The sequence below is a fragment of the Prenolepis imparis genome, unplaced genomic scaffold, assembly GCF_030444845.1.
Source record: "Prenolepis imparis isolate NDT839.2.m4 unplaced genomic scaffold, iyPreImpa1.0 SCAF_8, whole genome shotgun sequence".
In the NCBI taxonomy this organism is placed as follows: domain Eukaryota; kingdom Metazoa; phylum Arthropoda; class Insecta; order Hymenoptera; family Formicidae; genus Prenolepis; species Prenolepis imparis.
This window is the reverse complement of record NW_028141166.1, coordinates 7,024,384-7,037,684: the sequence shown is the minus strand read 5'-3', so window position 1 is coordinate 7,037,684 and position 13,301 is coordinate 7,024,384. Positions and strand designations below refer to the sequence as shown.

The 13,301-nt window shown below is 34.2% G+C and overlaps 1 long non-coding RNA gene across 1 annotated transcript; it reads left to right on the top strand.

Moving 5' to 3' along the window:
* The first annotated feature begins 8,494 nt into the window (after positions 1-8,494).
* Positions 8,495-11,972, top strand: LOC145939307 (uncharacterized). Its single transcript, XR_014425804.1, has 5 exons — positions 8,495-8,501; positions 10,836-10,903; positions 11,072-11,140; positions 11,363-11,445; positions 11,718-11,972. It is a non-coding gene; the product is annotated as an uncharacterized LOC145939307 (long non-coding RNA).
* The last annotated feature ends 1,329 nt before the right edge of the window (positions 11,973-13,301 follow it).

Genomic DNA, 13,301 nt, shown 5'->3' with positions numbered 1-13,301 from the left:
CCTATTCTCTTCGCTGGCTCGGCTTCGTCTTCTTCTTCTTATTCTTCGTCCACCTCCTCATGCCCGTTTACGGATTTGCGTAATAGCCTTACACGCGGACTCGCCGCGCTTTCCCGGATACGGAAGATTGAGTTTGCCCTGCCAAGTCCGGACGGTAGACTCGGCAGGTGCAACGCGTTAAGGTGTAAATTACGAGATTCTTTCTTAAGCGGCTACCTGTTCTGCCATGCATAGTGTTTTCTATAAGTGGATACAAAGGAGATTTTATATTAAATATATAATTAATATAAAATACAAAAATATATTTATACTATATAGGATAGGATATATATAGGATAAAATATATAGAAAAGCAAAACATTTTATTTGGATAAAGAATGAGACAATTAAGTGTAATGATTAAATGGAGAAAGAGAAAAAAAAAGCAAACTGAAATTTAATTAAATTTAACAAGATAACTTGACGATTATATATGTCAGCTTGTACGCTTATAGTAATGATTAACTGTTTTTTATTTTTCTCTCTTCACGTCTTTCATATTTTATTTATATATTAATGATTGTCTCAAGTTGAAATATCTTGCCTTGAAAATGAAGAAATATATACGGTTTATAGAAAATGAATTACATGTATATCACGATACAAACTTCTCACAGCAAGACGGATGACGTTAAACCCGCGTGTTCAACTGGCAATCATAGACACGCGTGCACTTCCTCACAGCAGGGCGAGAAAAAAATGCATGCATACCAGTAAATTGCGCAGACTTTTAGATCAACCCAAGACTTCTTGTTGTTAACGGCCATCCAACGTGATATATATAATGATAGTAATTATTTTAATGTCTCAGAGATGGAAATTGCATATTTTCTACTCTACCGTTACCTTCGTAATTATTTCATCGGCGTGCGGAGACGTTAAGTTTCTTGTTTGATTTGCAATTAATGTTTAAGCGGAACGATTATTATGGTGAATTAACATTTGTTTCACACAAATGAAAGGACAGATTCCATTTTTTTTTGTCCCCTCATTTATTTTAATCTCTCGTCTGATTTGTTTAATGAGTCCCTCGCATCAGTGTCCAGGTATTTTCCATCTTAATAAGAGTAAGAATCCGGTATCATTATAATTTGTACGAAATGCATATTGACGAGAGTCGCACACTCGATCCAGGTACGAAGAGAAATCTAGTGAAACTCGCCGGGACCTACCCCCTTTTTTTCGCGATGGGAATTTCGTATATTAAATGACCGTTCCCGGTTCGGGAACAGTCGGCGGCAGTCGCAGATGGACATATGGAGAGGAGGTGTTCGCGAGGTCATTCTGCGGTTTCTTACGCACGTATATGGTGCGTACGTATCATTGACTCGCGCGATAATAGCCGGGTAAGCATCCATCTCTCGCGCATTTCGCATCCGTGCGTGAGGCTGCTGTTGCGTTTGATCGTGACGTGCACGTCGGATATGTTTATGATGAGTCGCGCTGCGCGTGTGAGAGAGCCTCCGGAGAGTGCGCTCCGCGCTGCGCTCGCTCCGAGCTATACGTGTGTGCGTAAACGCGTGTAATAGGCGGGGTGGGGCACACCAGCTGGCGTCAGAGTGACAAGATCTAAAATTAGAGCCTTGCGTGTCGATCGTCGCATGCGCATATCGTACGCCCCCTTCCGGCTTCGCCTTATTTTCATAACTTCTTTCAATTCTTCTCTCCCTCTCGATTCTGCATCCTTTCCCTCGAGGAGAAGTCTTCCTCGTCGCTCCTGTCTCTCGGACGATCGGTCTTTCCCCGTCATCTATCTTCCGGCGCGGTTTCGCGGAGTTCTACCTTTCTCTCTCGTGGCTACCGATGATTCTTTCTCGTCTTCCCTAGACCGCAAGAAGAGAAACCGTGAGAAGATCGATAGTCAGCGGAACTCGCGAGAGATCGTGAGTGCACGTTAGATACGTTCACTGATGTGCGAGTATCTTTGAGCTTTTAGCTGTTTTTTATTCTACCGTTGCTGCAAAAAGAATTGAAGAAAATCTGCATGTGAATTTGTCTAGCTTAATCGTTTGACAATACGTGATCGATATAAACAGCAGAAAATTTGACAAAATTGCTGTTTCAATGATAGTTCGATGCAAGACGACATATAAAATCACATTTTGGAAGAGAAAAAAATTTTAAACAATGTTAAGATATGTTCAAGTCAATTTAAATAGACAATATAAAAAAATTGATAAAAGCAATTAGAATATAAAAATAAAATAGTACACAGACAGAATTTTCTCTTAGAATTTACCCTGAAGAATTTTGTGAGAATTTCTCTTCTATTATGCAGTTTAGTAAAATTAATCAAACATATTTTATATTTTATTGTAATAGATATAATTATTTTTATTGCGATAAATATTAATCAGAGAAATTCTCATAAAATTCTTTCCATACCATATTGTCTCACGATTACCATGATTTTCAGGGTAAATTCTAAGAGAAAATTTTCTCACAGTGTAGATATCAGCTTTTTTTAAATATCCTCATTTAAAGAAAGAGAATATAATTGAGAATATAATTTTTTCATAATTATTTTGATTTTTTATAGTTATCTGTAATTACAAATAATTATAAAGAAATCAAAACATGAAAAAATTATATTCTCAATTATATTCTCTTTCTTTAAATGAGGATATTAAAAAAAATCAACATCTACTCTTTTATTTTTATATTGCAGTTACTTTTGTGCTATTTAAAGCTGCAGAGACGATCCGTTAGGTTGGAAAATCATCGTTCGTGCCGTTAACAAGCGTAATCGGACTTTTGCGAACTGTCGTATTCGCGATTTTTCGCGTTGTCGCCGCACGCTCGCAACCTCCGATCGTTGCGGCGCTCTTAGAAGCCGAGAGATATTTGCATAAACGCGTATGAAACACCAATGCCTTGCCCAGTCATGGCAGCGTACGCACGAGAGAAAACTAATAGCATTTGCACGTGTGCCTACCCGTAATTTAACGTAAGTACGCCGCCGCGTTCGCACGGGGTTGCAGATAAGTGCAGTCCACCTACTTTATGTATCTACCTACGTTGTTTCGTGCCGCTCGTAAAAAGTCTCGTCGGGATTTACGACGAGCCGACAAGTCTTAGAAATATTTCTCTCTGTTGACAATGCTATTTTTCATCGTAGTTTCTCGTTGGTCAACGATTTATGTTCGTGTTTGAATATTTTCACGGACATGTTTAAGAAAAACTCAAATTTTGTTATATAAAAATGCGTACGCGAAAATACTTTTTCGTGATTCACAACGCGACTTCCACTATATGTACAAAAAAAAAAATTAATTACCATAGTTAAATTTTAAGTATCCTTATATCGAACTATAGTTTAGTAGAGAATTTCTCGTTAAATTATAGTTAAAAATATTAGTTAATATAGTTAAAAATTAAAACATGCTAATATTTTTTTTCCATGTTTTCCCGACTTGCATGAGCGAATAAAAAGCGATTAATTCGATCGAGTGGCTTCGGAATCCGAGTCTTATTTTGCCGCGGTATATATAGACATATTGTTCTTATAGATAAACGCTCGTAATTACGGTGTTCGGTGTTTCCCGCGATAAGAAAGCGCGCGTTGTCGGAAAATAGTGATTACCGCAATCTAGCAGTTTTGCGATTCATAACTGCCGCAATCGGACTAATAATCAAATTAGCATCCTGTCTGCATTATACCGAACGCGAAACGTTCCAGTTTGATGCCCATGGATTGCATCTCCGGCGCTCGGTCTATGTCGAGAAAGTCCGTAATGACGACTATTAAAAAATTGGGCCCGTAGACGAGAACGGAAATAGAGGGAAGATGCGCCTATTATCCTTTTATCGGTCCGAGCCAGAAGGTAATTAAGGATGCACTTATTCCGCCCCTAAGCGGAAGCCCCTTTCCCCTTTAAAGAAAAGTGCAAACAACAACCGAGACTATTATCACCTTTGGTTTACCTATGCGACGAAGCTGTAACGTAATATGCATATCACGCAATGCATTGTTTAAAATAAATAATTTGTACAATGTCTTTTGTTGCGATGTGACTTGCGATCTTAATAAATATTCAACCAATAACGCGCGATTTAAATAAATTAATAATCTTTGCCATTATTTGTATCAGGACAATATTTGAAGATTTTTTTATTATAAAAAAGAGAATACGTTCTTCATTTTTCTATGCTTATTACGTGCTTCTACGTTCTATCTTTAAGATAGAAAGGCTAAAGATATTTCTCTCTTATTCTTCGTATAATAAGAAATAATTTTGTCCTCTTGGAGGAGTCACTCTGAGCGTCAGCTGAGCCAGCTGGTCAAGAACGATTCATCGTTTCATTGTTCTTTCATTGGCGATTGTCGGTCTTTAAGACGAGCGGTCAATGCGTTCCGTTCTCGATTTCACATTATGCAAGAAAGTTAGTGCCAGTGCACATGTATGATGTCTCACTTCCTGCCTCGCGAGCAGCTGCCGTGAAATCACGGATCACGGCCGCGGTGTGAAATCGCGACTGTTCACTCCAACTTGCTCTCATTCGCGTCGATTTCAGCTTGTCCAGCGTATTCTTATGTCCATGTAAGACTTCAAAATTTTTTCAAAAGTTTCTGAAATACTGTACAATGTAAAAGAGTATTACCTACGTCGAAAAATAACACGTTTTGCATTTGTTAAGGATTGTACAGCCAAATAGTCAATTAATTTAATTTTATTATTTTTTATCTCTTTTATCTTTATATAAAAATAATTGAGAGTACTTTTACTTAAATATTTATTTAAAAAATTGTACTTATCTTTTTATGTAAAAATGATAGAAGATAACGCATGGCATAATTTGACCTGATAGAGTGAGAAGCGGTCGTTTTGAGAGCTTTTTCCCGTCCTTACTCACGTGCGGTAAATCTTGGCGCTCGCTCTTATCGTACATACGTACTACTGCGAAACGACCGGACATCAGTTAGGGGCGACGTATTATCGCGCAAGAATCGACTTGTATACGCGCCGGTATGCAAGCAGTGCATCTGCGCCGGAGTCGGGCCGGGCCGAAAAAGGCGAACCGTGTGTGCACTCGAGCACCGCACAGGTTTTACAGGTAACACCGGGTTAAAAGGGAGGGTGCGTATCGGGACGAGATAGGGATCGCGCGGCGGTAGCCCAGGAACGACCGGCTGGACGAGATAAGGATCGGATCAGAAACGAGGGCAACCCCTTTCGCTCGGCGCCCGCGTCCGCCTTTCCTAGCCACCTTGCGCCGGATTCGTATATGCATTGCGTGTGCGTGTGTGCGTTTCTCCTTGTTGCGCTCTGCGGTCCACCTTACCCTGGCGCGCACACAATAATATCACCATCTGTACCTCATTAGCCTAAGCGGTACAAACAGCCTGTGGTCTCTCACCTCGCACGGCTGCGCCGAGTCGCCCGGGGCGTTGGATTCGCTTCTTCGAGTCGAGTCGAGTCGAATCGACTCGCACACCCGCCGTCTAACCGCCATTATACGGACTATTACGTTGCCTCTAGAGTGGAAAGCCGCCGGGTATCCGGAAGCACGCCAGAGACTTGCGATTTTTGACGTGTCGCAATCGCGCGTACTGATGAGGAGAAATCTCCCGGCTATTATAGGAATGTTATCAGTCTTTCAAGCACGGGATTACCTGGGATGAAATCTCAATAGTCTCTCGTTATCTCGATGATGAATCGTTGTTAAACGAGCTGAAGACATGGTCTCTGTATTTTGCGAGGAATGCCAGTAGTTCGAAATTAGAAGAGAAGTTCCAATGCCTTCTGCAAATGTTAAATTCTCAACATTGAAACGCTTATACGTAACTTAATTAAACTTAATTTAACTTAAAAAAGAGCGCAAAATATTATTTTTATTTAACAAAATTAGCAGAGAAATATATATGTATTTATTCAATCAAATTAAGCAGAGAAAAAATTAATATAAAATATATATTTTTAAAATAAATAAATAAAAAATACATTTTTTCTCTGCTAAATTTTATTGAATAAATAGAGAGAATAAAGTTAAATATTTCTTACTATTATGTTTTACAATCATTCATCCGATGTTTCTTGTCATTGACGATTCCACGTCTCACCTAGTAAACACGAAGCCGTAAACACGGATTCCAGCCAATGGTCGCGGTGAACATCGGAGACAAATGACTCTTCCAGCGATTATCCTTAGAAAATGCGTGGCACGGACAGGTCACGAGTATCTGAAACATGTTTTAGGAATCGGTCTTTTAACGCGGCTGCCGTGCGCGGTCGCCACCCACGCCGACACGAATACGGATAGGTACCAGGTAATACACGGTATACAGAGGCACGACAATGGCCGTGTTGCACAATGAGAAGAAGACGAAGGGAAGCAGTGCATTGAAAGGCAAATGAGGCCCCGGGCGAGGGGGCCGGTGCTTCTCTTCTTCTTCTTCTTCCTCGCTTTCGGTACGTCATCTCCTTTCTATTGCGCACCCACATCCGCTGCTGCCTTTTCAAGTAGCACCCCAAAACACACCTTACGCAAATTAATGTCGCATGTTAACCAGGCCCGCCACGAATGACCGGGACGACGGAGCGCCTGAGGACAGTTCGGCTCTCTCGTCATCGTCGTCTTTAATAATGATTCATCGCCATACGGCGCGACTAATTGTTTACCGGTCGTTCACAATACCAGCCAGCCAGCCAGCCAGCTAGCGAACACTTCTGGCGACGTCGCGCCTATCATACATATGCATTTATGTATCTTTTTTTTTTCGGCCCGGCCGTTTTCCACCTCATTTATAATTTCGCCCGTTGCGCGCCTTCCGTCTTTTCGTTGCTCGCTTGCGTTATTCTAGTCATTCCAATTGGCAGTCGAGTATTTCGTTAATTACGAGTCTGTTTCACACGGTTTCCGGTTTATTCAATTTCGCAATATTTTACGTAACCCGATTGTTGCATATTACATTAACTCTTTCTCAAATTATGCTTTTGTATAGCTATGGAACATTAATCTTCTCTGAATCTAGATACAGTTTTTAGGAAAGCAAAAAACTTTATTTATATATTCTTAGAATTTTTATTTCGACGTTATATATATATAAGAATTTTTATTTGTGAATATAAAAAGATTCTTTCCACAAATAAAATTCTTTTACTAAACGTCGAAATAAAAATTCTAAAAATATATAAGTAAAGTTTCTTGTTTTCCTAAAACTGTATCTAGATGCAGAGAAGATTAATGTTCCGTAGCTATACAAAAACATAATTTGAGAAAGAGTTAATGTAATATGCAAAAATCGGGTTACATAAAATATTGCAAAAAGAAAAAAATATATATATATTAAAAGGTTTTTATATAAATTTTTATAATATCGAAATTTTAAAAAAGCAAGAAACATTGAGTGCTTTCCTATTAGCGACACAAGTTGACACAAGCTGACATAAGCTGACACAAGTATATCATTCTATCTTTTATTATTCCTGAACGTTGAAAAAAGACAGAATGACGCTTGTGTCGACTTGTGTCAATTTGTGTCACTAATTGGAAAGCACCCATATATATTCCTAATTTTTATTTCGACATTTAATAAAATAATTTTTAATGTGGAAGTAATCTTTTCATATTCACAAATAAAAGTTATTATATATTAAAAGTTTTTTATATATAAATGTTTATATTATCGCGCGCAGATGTATATTTTAATATAAATGTGTCGTGCAACAAAGTAATCGTGCTAGATTTCATTTGACGGATGTCCTTAACATACTTTATACGCGCAGGTGGCTCAAGCACGATACGATCTCCAAATTAATAAATGCAATGATTAATAATTCAACCGACCTAATAACTTCAACTGAACTAATTATTCAAGGTGTGCACGAGATCTAAGCACTGGCGTTGCGACAACTCTTGCGTGCAAGTTTAGATAACATCCTGGTATACACAAATATTAAATGCAAGGTGTTAATAAGATAATGATAACTCGAACAAAAATATGTATATAAAGCAGTAAAGTTGTATCGCTATTATGTTCTTAAAACCGGGTAGGAACAACCACCATCTCGCGTAGTGAACGTGAAATTCAATTGAGTTACACGTGTCCCATGTATATTTTTTATCAATAATATTCAGAATTTTAATATATTTTTATTATAAATATCTGTGAATCAAATATCTTTTAAAGTTGAAATTTTACATGTAAATTATTGTATGAAAAAAATGATATATTTGAAAACTTATATCTGCAGTAGATACATTTATCTGTTACATGAATGTCGTTTACTGGCTGCTGATCTGAATTTTAAGCACACCGAATATACATACTTTGACTTACGTAATTATAAAAAATGAACTCAACAAAAAAATTATAGCATTCGTGAATCGGCCATTTAAAAAACTTGCAAATTAAAAAAAACAAATAAAAATTATCTAAAAAATTATCTTTCTCTGCTCTTATATATAGTCTGTAATTAAAAATTTATTAAATTAAATTAAATATATGTACAGGATGTTCGGTAATAATCGCCCCATTAATTAATCCGCGCGGAGTTTGGCTTATTGTTAGTAGCCTGATAATATAACAGATTTGACAGTTGTTTAAAATAAAATTAAATAAAATCTTTAAATCTTTAATCTTTATTATTACTCTGCCATGAGCATAAAATAATAAATACGAGTCAAAAATAATAAAAAATAACACGCAATTCATATATTATAATTTTATTATTCATAAAGTAAGAATATAGATAGATTAAGTAGTACGAGTCAACAATTTCGCACTACGTTTAGCCTTTTCGTCGCGCAATTATTTCATCATTAACATAAAATCATAAATGCGAGTCAAAAACAATAAAAAATAACACGCACTTTATATATCGTAATTTTATTATGCGCAAAGTAAGAATGTAGATAGATTAAGTAGTACGAGTCAACAATGTAGCACTACGTTTAGCTTTTTCATCGCGCAATCACTCAGCTGTTAATATAAAATAATTAATACGAGTCAAAAACAATAAAAAATAACACGCACTTTATATATCGTAATTTTATTATGCGCAAAGTAAGAATATAGATAGATTAAGTAGTACGAGTCAACAATGTAGCACTACGTTTAGCCTTTTCGTCGCGCAATCACTCAGCTGTTAATATAAAATAATTAATACGAATCAAAAACAATAAAAAATTATATGCACTTTATATATCATAATTTTATTATGCGCAAAATAAGAATATAGATAGATTAAGTAGTACGAGTCAACAATGTAGCACTACGTTTAGCTTTTTCATCGCGCAATCACTCAGCTGTTAATATAAAATAATTAATACGAATCAAAAAGAATAAAAAATTATATGCACTTTATATATCCTAATTTTATTATGCGCAAAATAAGAATATAGATAGATTAAGTAGTACGAGTCAACAATGTAGCACTACGTTTAGCTTTTTCATCGCGCAATCACTCAGCTGTTAATATAAAATAATTAATACGAATCAAAAACAATAAAAAATAACACGCACTTTATATATCATAATTTTATTATGCGCAAAGTAAGAATGTAGATAGATTAAGTAGTACGAGTCAACAATTTCTCACTACGGGGTTAGCCTTTTCGTCGCGCAATCACTTAATCATTAACATAAAATTATAAATGCGAGTCAAAAACAATAAAAAATAACACACACTTTATATATCACTAGACAACACAAACGCGCGTTACGCGCGCGCCATTCTTTGGTTTTGTATTAAAAAAATGATATTTTAAAAAAAAAATAATATAAAGTTTATTTAAACTTGATTAATATTTTTTTACAGAAATCAGTTGATTAAAGCATTACTTTACTAATTAAATTTTTAAATATAAATGTTATAAAAAATTTAAATAGTAATATGTTGTAAATAATATGTTATAATACCTTATTTTCGATTAATATTTTTTGACAGAAATCAGCTGATAACTGTCAAAAATATTAATCGAGTTTAAAGTATTATAACATATTATTTAAAATATATTATATTATTTTAATTTTTATAACATATTATTTTAAAAATTAATTAGCAAATTAACGCTTTAATCAGCTGATTTCTATCAAAAAATATTAATAAAGCGAAAATTTGCTAATTAAATATAGCTTACATATTTACATTTATATTGTGTATGTTATAATTTGCTAATTAAATTTTAAAATAATAATATGGTAAAAGTTATAAAATAGTAATATGTTGTAAATAATATGTTATAATACCTTATTCTCGATTCATATTTTTTTTTCTAAAGCTATATCTTTTCGAACGAATCTCCTTCGAGTTTTAATTAATTATTATTAAGTCATGTATGTAGTATCGCGCGCGCGCTATTAGAGTGAAGTTGCCGATGTTTGTAGCCTCGGCCATTACCGAAACGCCGCGAGTATCAGGCAGTTGGAGCTGCGTCCCGCTGTGATTAATTAGTAAGCATAATCGTTAGAAACGATTTCTAACCTTTGTATTGTAATATTTATCAATCGCATATCATAATTTCAACGATAATATGTAGTCGTAATTGTTCGAAACGCATATTTCGCGAAAAATTGAATGCAAAATCTCTTGCCAACATAACCCAACTTAATCTGTTGTCGCGCGCGCGAATGTGTTGCGATCCGTGGATATATCGTTAATTCTAGCTTACATATTTATATTGTGTATATTATAATGCGAAATAATAAGATTATTCTAATATATGTATGTATTTTATTTGTTACAGGTAGCATTGCGATACACAGTGCGATTCACTCGTCGTGTCGGGAGTGCCGTGTAAAGTGTCGGGCGATCGTAATTAGTAATTATTCGTGTTTTTGCGAGTTTCGTGAGTGCTACGAAGGACCAAGAGAGGAGGAGGGGCCCGGGGAGGCATCGGGCGACATCGGGACAACTATGAGGTATGCAAAATAAAACATTTCTTCTAAACTGCATTGTTTAATAAGAATGTTTTTTAAGATATTTTACGTATTATAATAACGAATTTTATATTCAATGCATATAATAATTTTCTGAAATATTACCTAATTAAGCGCTGCTATAATTTAGATTTGATTTGTATGTTACAGATCAACGTAATTGACAAACTGAGAGAGAAGGAGATCTGGGAAAGACATCGCCGGCAAAGCGGCCCTAGAGTGAGTATTTATTATTTATTTATTATAGTTGCCCCATTAATTTAAAATTTATTACTTATATTAAATATTTATTACTTAAATTAAATCAAAATTTATAAAATTATTTAATTATTTTCTTGTTATTGTACGCATGGAAAATAAAATCTAATACAATATAATCGTTTGAAAAATTAATTATCTTGTCGGCTCTACTATAATTTTTATTTTATTTATGTGTTACAGATCAACGTAGTCGACGACACCGATAAACTGAGAGGAGGAGGAGGTCTGAGAAAGGCATCGGGCGTCGACAGAGCAACCATAGAGTGAGTGTTTATTATTTATTTATTAATTGCAAATCAAAAATTAAATAAAAATTTATTAGTATTGAATTAAATTTAAATTTGTAAAATTATTGATTAATTATATTTGTATTAATTATATTTATATTTTTATAAAAATATAATTAATTAATTATAATAATTAATTATATTTTTTATTATCATATGTATGGAAAATAAAATCTAACAATAATAATTGTTTAAAAAATTAATTATCTTAGCGCCGCAACAATTTTTATTCTATTTTTATGTTACAGATCAACGTAGCTTGCAGTCAACTTTGCTGTTGCGCATCAAGTAGTGAGTGGTAAATTATTATTTACGAGGTAACGGTTTTAAAGTGTGAAAATGTAGATTGTGTAAATTGTAGACTGTAGATAGTAGATAGTAGATAGTTTCGTTACCTCAAAATGAATGGATTATAAATTACAAGATATTAAGATAAATATTTCAATTTAAAAAAACATAAAGAACATTTTATACATAGTAAATTTAACTTAATTCGTTTTATAAAGAACACACTAATAATTAATTGTGATTATAAATGTGTAATTACAAATTGTTTTGTAAATGATTATATAATTATAATTACTTATTGTTACAATGTACTTTAATGTAATTTTATACTAATATATTGTAATCCATTCATTCATATTGATTGTTAACTTTACACTAGTTAAACAAAGTATTAAAGTAACACATGAGTTTAAAAAGAGATATTTTGCAAATATTTTATCTCTATGGTTAAAAAATAAGCAAAATGAATAATGATAAGAAAGTTGATAGAAAATTTACATAACAATAATGTCAAATTTACTCAACAATAATATCTTAGAATTTTTAATACAAATTGTACGTCTTACTTTAGTTTATTATTTCTTACTTTTGAAATTGACCGGTTACATTATCGCGTATGATAAAATAATATGATGAAATAAGTACGACAAACCGCGTTAATTGCAAGTCGCGGATTAATGATAGACGATTGCTTAAGTTTTGCTGACATAATAACAAAAAACGTACGAACTTTCTTTTATAAAATATTAATTTCCTTAATATCAAAATATTTCTTAATTTTAATTCATTAAAGAAGAGAAAAGCTTCTTCTTCTTTATCGATTATGGCCCCGTCGCATAGACGACTCTAGGCCATATGGAAGCATCTGATTGTAAGACATAGTCGAATGGCTTGCAAAATCTCGCGTGTTTAATGCGGAAGTGTCGCCCAAAGTATCGCGCGTTTTGGTGCGGGAGCGTCGTTCAAAGTATCGGGCGTTTTAGTGCGGGAGTGTCGTTTAAAGTTTAAAATCGCGCGTGTAAAAAAAAAAAACTTTGACATTGGACAGTTCTGACCAATCTGAGAGGAGGAGCAGGCCTAGGAGGCATCGGGCGCCGGCTGGGCAACCTTGGGGTAAATATTTATTATTTTGTATAATGCTTATTACAAATCAGCTATACATTAATTTGATTCTTAAATTCGAGTGATTTAAACAAGAGAGAATTAGAAAAAAATATTTTTGGTATATAAAAATAAAAATACCTATAAAAGTTTTTATATTAAACAAAAATAGTCTTTATAAAATTTTGAAAGTTATTTAATTATATATTTGTTGATTATTGTACGCTTTGAATATAAAATTCAATGAGTACAATAATAATTTTTAGAAATATTAATTATTTTGCGCTACTATAATTTATATTCTGTTTGTTACAGATCAACGTAGCTTCGTCAACTTTGCTGTTGCAGTCAACTTTGCTGTTGCAGTCAACTTTGCTGTTGCATCGATTGGTGAGTGAACTTATTTTATTACGAGGTAACGGTTTCGTAAAAATTAGATTATG